At 49.9% G+C, this 7,792-nt stretch overlaps 1 long non-coding RNA gene across 1 annotated transcript; it reads left to right on the top strand.

Moving 5' to 3' along the window:
• The first annotated feature begins 3,869 nt into the window (after nucleotides 1-3,869).
• LOC133050065 (uncharacterized) lies at nucleotides 3,870-7,116 on the top strand. The gene is made up of 2 exons (XR_009691528.1): nucleotides 3,870-4,503; nucleotides 5,710-7,116. It is a non-coding gene; the product is annotated as an uncharacterized LOC133050065 (long non-coding RNA).
• Nucleotides 7,117-7,792: the final 676 nt, after the last annotated feature.

Genomic DNA, 7,792 nt, shown 5'->3' with positions numbered 1-7,792 from the left:
CACCAGGGAAGCCTTTACTACAGAAGGTATGTCTGAACACATGGCATTTTGATTAAATTATGCTTGTAGCTTAGGCGTTAATTCTTATCTGTGACATGGAGCCTCGGCACCCAGCAAATCCCCCTTCACAGGCACCCCTCCCCCTAATACTCTTGGAAGGCTCCAAAGAGTTTCCCCGAGTAGCTCATGAATGAAATCGCTCAGTTCCCCACACGGGTCCTCTGTGCGGTCTCCGCTCGTTTCCCCTGTCTCTCTGCCCTTGCTGCCCTCCTGGCTCCATGCAGGATGCTCCTAGATCCCACAGGCTCTGCTGGTGCGGTAAACACGGGGGGACCCTGCTGTTGACCAATCTCCTTCATGCATTCCTTCTGCTCAAAGGATACCAATGCAAGCTCTTTTCTGAGAGAATCATTCATGAAAATAGCCCTCTTATGTTTGCTTACAGACTTCTTTCTCCCAGGACCTGAAAACTGAGTCAATATAAGGTTGGGATAAAGACCCCTCTTTACTGAGAGCTAAAGCTTTAGACTTGGGTCTGCTGAGTCAGCTGTGCTACGCCCTCTGTGAGGAGTCCCATCTTCCGGCTCCTCAGTTTCTCGGACAAATCGTTTCTTCTGGCAGTCCGCTAGGTGATAGCCTCCAGCAGCGGTTCAGACATAAGCAGGGCCATCTCCTTGGCCCGATCCCGGACTCACCCAAAATCACTTCTGTCTTTAAACGCACAGTAGAGAAAAAGGTTGTAAGTAACTCAATTTAAACTGATTGATTTTTACTAAAATGAGAAAGCAGGGTATTTTGAGAAAATACAAGCTTCGATTGGCAAAAATAATGAAAATTGTATTGATTATAACTGTGCATCAGTGAGAACTGATACTTGAGCAATTAATTTAAAATTTTGATAAAACAAACCAATAATCAGGCAGGATCTGAAAAGAGCACAAGGATAAAGCTAGTCACTAAGAAATGTGGGAACCACATACACACACGCACACACACACACTCGTGCACATACACACATACTTCCCTAAACCAGAGGGAAAAGGAGGGATCTTTCCCATTCCCAGTTTCTCCTTTTAGAATTGGCTTAAGGCTTTGCAACTTGTGAAATAGCAAGAAATTTATACATTGGTCTCTGCCCCACCCCCACCCTCCACCCTCCCAACTCCATCCCCATCGCAGTTCCTGACACGGAGCTCCTGAAACTCATAAATGCTTAAGTGATACAAGCATTAGGAGCATCTTTGTTCTAATGAGGAGACTGAGTGGGCTCCGCAAAGGACACTGGTCACCAGAAAGACCCAGTCATGACGAGAAGCTTGAAATCTTCAGCCCCACCTTCCCATCTCCAGAGAGGGGCAGGGGCTGGAAATGGAGTTAATAACTGCTTATGCCAATGTGATAAAGTTTCCAAAAGAAGCCCCAGAATATAAGATTTGGGGAGCTTCCAGGTTGGTGAACATATCCACATATGCAGGGAGTGGGTGGGCGATACACTTCAACTCCATGTGGATAAAAGTGCGTTTACTCAGGACCCTCCTGCACATTCGCCCTATCTCATCTGACTGTTCATCTGTATTCTTTATCATATCCTTTAATAAACTGGCAAATATAAGGAAAGGCTTCCCAGGTGGCTCAGTGGTAAAGAATCCACCTGCCAATGCAGGAGACTCAGGTTCAATCCCTGGGGAAGATCCTTGGAGAAGGAAATGGCAACCCAACTCTAATATTCTTACCTGGGAAATCTAATGGACAGAGGATCCCAGTGGGCTACGGTCTATTGGGTCGCAAAGAGTCAGACACGACTGAGTGACTGCACTCATACACACACAAGCATAAATGTTCCTCTCAGTTCTACGAGCTATTTGCAAAATATTGAATCCAAACGGAAGGAGCTCATGGGAACCTTCAATCTGAAGACCAGTTGGACAGAAGTTGTGGGTAACCTGGAGACCTGCCACTTGTGATCCAGATCTAAAGTTGACGCGGGAGGGCTGTCTCATGGAATTGGGCTCTTAACCTGGTGGGGGCCTGATGCTATGTCCAGATTGGTAGTGTCAGAATTCTGCTGAATCATAGGACACCTAGCCAGTGTCACAGAATTGCTTGGTGTGGGGTAAACCCACACATCTGACGTCTGAAATGTTTTGAGTGTACTAGGAGTGTAAGGGTAAAAGAGAAACATAGGAGGAGGACTGGAGGTTTTTTCAACGTACAGTTCAAAATTCCGTCCACACACCAGCCATACACCAGCAGGACCGGGGAGCGGATTAGAGATGTATGATCTTAGCCCCTCTCCAGGGCTGCTGATCCAGACTCTGCAGCTTGGCGCTGTGGGCGATGCGTACACACTTGGACTCTGTGAAGCACCCTTAAGTGTGGTGCTGCGCTTCACTCTTTTCCACCCTGGGGACTGTGGCCCACCAGATTCCTCTGTCCTTGGGGTTCTCTGGGCCAGAATACTGGAGTGGGTTGCCGTGCCCTTCTCTAAAGTGCTCTTCTACGTGTTATCAACTGCTTACACGTGCAGAATACGTGTCTCAGACCCTTGCAGAGCTCACATGTGGCTGCAATACAGGAGGAAAGAAGTGCCTGAGAACTCAGCGAGGACCAAAGACAAAAGTGCTTAAGAGGAATGCTGGAAATATCCTGGGGGGGGGGAAAGCTTCATACTTCTCTGCTTTGCCAAAGATTGGCTCCGGGCACCAGCCTTTATAGTCGAAGCCAAGAGAAACACCATCCAAGTGTAAAATTCGAATGGGAGCAGCAAGGCTTCCTCCAACTCCAGGGCTAGGCAGAGATCAGGAGCAGACCAGGACCCCAGCTTCCCTGTTCCTGACTGATTACAGTCCTAGAAGAATTGTTTAAGAAATGGATAACCAGCTTGGCAAAAATAAGACATATTCACTGTTGCATTCCCCTTGAATGGAGTCAGTGAATGCTCTGCCTCAAGATTAATTTCCAACCCCTGACAGCAATGTTCAAGACATGCAGATGGGGTGAGCAAATTCTAATTCTAAGTAGGGAACAGGGATACAGTGCAAGTTTCTTTCTGTTTAAAGCTCCTCATGCTGAGGTGGTTGGAGAGCTGCAGAATCGGAGGGAAGTGCATGACTCCTAAAACAATGCTTTCTCATTTGCAGAAGACAGGTGAAGGTCAGCAGAACATCTCCAAGTGACACGCATCCCTCTTCTGGGTGCTTCTAGGCGTGCTGTCCTGATGATGGATTTCTCTCTGGGAAAGCACCAGACGTGGCATCTCAGGAAGTGGGGGTGGGGTGAGATCTGCACAGGTAGGCTTGTCTGTGCTCTCTCATGTCCCGTCAGAGAGAGGAGCCCAGCCACACCTCTCCCTGGGCTCACACCCTGCTCTGGGTATGTGCCATTGCCCTGGCTTTCTTTCCTTTTCCACTCAGAGCATCAGGTTTGGTGACCCAGGAAAGCCAGGGCTTGCAGCCAGACTCTGCGCTGTGAACACGGTGCCTCTGCTTGGCCAAACAGCTGCCTGTAACAACACAGAATTCAAAGTGGAGCTGGGGCGATCCGTCACTCGCCACTCTCAGACAGGCTGCTATTAATCACGCCGGCCACATCCATCAGGCTCTTCTCATTTGGCCACGGCTCATAGTCACAGAAGCGCAGCCAGGGTCTCCTGATAAATCAAACCCAACAGTTCTATGATAAGGATGACACAGGTGAGTGGGGGACAAAAGTGTACAGTCTTAGCCATGTATCCACAAAATTCAAAAAGTGCAGGAAGGAAATGACTACTGACTGCCAAGAGCCAGAGGCTGACTTTCTTCTTTCTTTCCTTCTTCCTTCCTTCCTTCCTTCGTCTCTCACTCTCTATTTATAACCTCCCTAAACCTCCACCATGTGTGGGAGTTAGTATTACCACTGTGCGCAGATGAAGAAACCAAAGCTCAGAGGGGCTGAGAAATATGCACAAGATCACAGATCTTGTAGTAGCAAAGCTAGAGATTCAGGTCTAGGCGAGTGGCAGAAATAATTAGAATAGAGGAAGATAAATAGTAAGGAGCTGAGTCAGGGGCATAGAGAAGATGAAAAGAGAAGAAGAAAGAGAAAAAAGAATAGGAAAAGTGCAGGGGCAGAAAGCAAACTGCCTTCACAGCCAAGTTCCTCTGCTGGACCCTCATCTTGGCCACATGCAGCCTGGTGACTCAGGACAAATCCTGTCACTACAGCCTCTTCATCTGTGCAACGGGTCAGGGTCAGCCAGCCAGCTGTGACACTGGTTTGTTTTCAGGATCAGAAGACTCTGTGTGGGAAGTTCTACATCACTGGGCATGCTGGCCACATGGAGGCTCTTCAGACGGTGTTTAGAGGATGGATGAGCCTCGGAAGGCCAGGCCCCCAGGATGTAGGGAATGAGAACGTCCCCCAGATGGTGAACAGAGCTGTGAGCAGCCCCTGCCCAGGATGTGGAGCCAGCTGGGATAACCATCTGCGAGTCTGCTTCACCCAGAATCGATCCCAACGGTGGAGGTGAGTCTATTGACCCAGGCACTTACCCCAGGTAGAGACAGCAGCTCATTGAGGTTTCAGAAAAAAGGAAACCCCTTCTCCCAAACCTGTGTGGGAATCAAGAGGGATCGCTCCTTTTCTTTCTGGACCAGGAGCATGTCGTTGAGTTGTCATCACTAATGACGGCTGGGGAAGACAGTCATAAGTGAAAATGCGGTGAATATTGGGTGGAGAGGGGATGGGTGAAGATGTGTGAGGAAGGAAGCTGGGAGTTTGGCCAATCCCACATGGAGGGTTCATGTGACTCGGTTCAGAAATCAAGGAGGGGGTACTGAAGAGGCTTTTTAGTGAAATAAATCTAGGAAGAAGAAACCAGAGGGCAGGAAGTTAGTTGCAGAACCTTCTCTTCCTTTTCTGTGCAGAGCAGAAGGCCAGAAAGGAGAAAGGCTCCTGTGAGCAGTTTCTTTGAGGTGAGAACCATAAAGGAATTTTGGGCTCCCGAGGCTGGGGGGCTCCAGAGAGCGCTACCTGGCCTGAGACGGAAATACGGAGGCCTGGCTGAGTCTGTTCATGGTGCTCAACCAACAGGACCGCAAGGCTGTGTCTGTGATATCCTCCTGTTTGGCATGTGCCTCCAGACTTCTGATTTCTTCTGTAGCTGGGCCCAGAAGGTGGAGGAAGATGTTGTAGAATGAGGGAGCAAGGCCCAGATCCCAAGATGTGCTCCCAAGAGGAGGAGTCAGAAAGCTCCTCTGTGCTTCATCCTGCCTCCTCTGGGAGGGAGATGAGGTGGGCTGAATGGTGACCCCAAAGATATGACCATGTCCTAATCCATGGGACCTGTGACTTAGTACCTGATGCAGGAAATGGGTCCTTGTGAAGAGGGTTAAGTGAAGGGCCTTGAGATGAGGGGATCATCCTGGATCATCCAAGTGGGACCTAAATGCTGTCACAGGTCACCTGGAAAGAGTGAGACAGAGGGAGAGTGAAAGGGCACTCAGAAGAGCAGTCAGTGTGAAGTCAGAGGCAGAGCTTAGAGTCACGTGGCCTTGGGAGAAAGAAGGTCTGGAGCTGCCAGAACCTGTAAGAGGTGAGGATGGATTCACCCCAGAGCCTCCATGGGGAGCTCGGCCCTCCCAGCACCTCGATCTCAGAGTTCTGCCCTCCCAACCTGTGGGAGAATGCATTTCCATTGATCTCCTTTGTTTTTTTTGGTGCGCCACACAGGATCTTAGTTCCCGGATCAATAGACCCAGGCCCGTGGCAGTCAAAGCGCAGAGTCCTAACCACGGGACCGCCAGGGAATTCCCATACATTTCCGCTGTTTTCGGCCATCATTGGAAACTAACACAGGCTGCAATGGGAAAGTTACCCAGAGGCAGAAACACCTCCTAGTCTTCTGACTTCCCTCTTTGGGGAAGGTTCGGGACAGGGTTCATTTGCCAGAACAGGACAGAGGTGGAACTGGACCAGCACCCACCCTATGTGCACCCATCGTGCAGTTTCAAAGGGAGGCCGACCACACAGGCGTGCTTGCCGCAGGGGATGAGGGCTGAAGCAGAGGACCAGAGGTGTACGTCCAGGGTCTCATCAAATCTCCAGAGGTCCCGTGAGCTGGAAGTGGAAGCTCAGCGTTCAGCGCAAGAGAAAAGTGGCTCAGATTTGGGGTTGAATTCCAGCTCCCCCGTTCAATGACCATGCGACCTGACACCCACCCCCCCAACCCACCCCCAACTCTCGCCTTTTATCTGTGAAACTGAAATTATGACACCTACCTACAGGCTTGTTGCTCTGAGGTTTAAAGCCCTTCACAGAGCTCTCCGCTTCCTGAACGACCTGGTGAATAGTTCTTGCTGTTACGGCCCAGGATCCCAGAGCAGCCAGACAGGCCTGAGTGATGTGGGAGCCTGGGGCGGACTCCCCCTGCAGGGATCAGCCTGTCGACGTGGAGGTGCTCATTTCAGCCCACCACAACACTGCTCTGCGCGGGCTGTTGCCTGCTGTGTTCAGCGCCAACCTCTCAGCGCTCCCCAAACCACAAGGGCTAGAAGCCTGAAAACTATGTCTCTCAGACTCCCCCCTGCCAGCAGCGTTCCAGTTTAGATTCTGCCTTTGGAAGGCTTTTGCATGAGAGCAGGAGGCAGAGAGGGAAACTGTTTCTCTGGCTCCAGACTGGGAGGCAGCCATGGGTCTGACCCTCCTGCGGAGGCAGAGCTAGCAGCATTGGAAGCCTGCGGGGCGGCGGCTGGCTCCTGCTGGCCTGAGAAGGGCAGCGGGGCTGTTTTGAGTCCTGCGTGCTCAGAGACAAGTAGGTTCCTACCGGGTTACGGCGGCTGACTGCAGAGCGGGATCTCTGGGTAGCAGCACCGTTCCCATCCGTAGTTTTGCTCCTTCCCTTCCAACAACTAGGAAACTTCACTCCCTATATTAAGTTTCACTGTGTTTGAAATACCTATAGTGACTTTCATTTTCCCAACTGAATCCCTGACCAGTCCGTCAGTCCTCTGAGGTGCAGGGGCCGAGGGGTACAGATCATTAGGGGGCTCAGAGGGCCATCTTTACCAGGAAATATGACCTTATATTTCTCATTAGAGATAACCCTTATAATGAAAATACAGCATGTCTGCTAAGTCACTTTAGTTGTGTCTGACTCTTTGTGACCCCCTGAACTATAGTCCACCAAGCCTCTCTGTCCATGGGATTCTCCAGGCAAGAACACAGGAGTGGGTCACCATGCCCTCCTCCAGGGGGTCTTCCTGACCCAGGGACCACACCCACATCTCTTAAGTCTCCTGCATTTTCGTGCAGGTTCTTTACTGCTGACCCACCAGGGCAGGGAAAGCTATAATACTGGCTCAAATGCTGCCTATAGGGAGTCATTGGCCATATCATAGTCTGTCTTTAGTGAAAGTTTTGTAAATGGGGAAGAGTGCTAAATACAGTAGGGCAGAGATGAAGCTGGGATGAAAGAAGGGGACAAGAAAATCCCTCAAAGGGAGGAAAAATATCAGAGAGATATTACAGAGAGAAATACAGGTTTGCCCAGGCAGCAGCATATTGCTTGACTTCTTTATTTTTAATATTGTGATAAAATATACCCAGCAAAGAATTTACCATTTTAATTGTTTTTAAATGTACAGTTCAGTGGCATGAAGTACATTCACATGGTTATAGAACCATCACCACCATCCATCTCCAGAACGTTTACATCTTTCCAAACGGAAACTCCATTTCATTGTACAGTAACTCTCCACTCCCCCCTCCCCCAGGCTGCAGGTGTCAGCTTTTTACTTTGTGTCTGTGAATTTGG

Source organism: Dama dama, chromosome 31 (genome assembly GCF_033118175.1).
Source record: "Dama dama isolate Ldn47 chromosome 31, ASM3311817v1, whole genome shotgun sequence".
Taxonomy (NCBI): domain Eukaryota; kingdom Metazoa; phylum Chordata; class Mammalia; order Artiodactyla; family Cervidae; genus Dama; species Dama dama.
The sequence above is the reverse complement of the archived record's forward strand: the minus strand, read 5'-3'. Positions and strand labels throughout refer to the sequence as shown.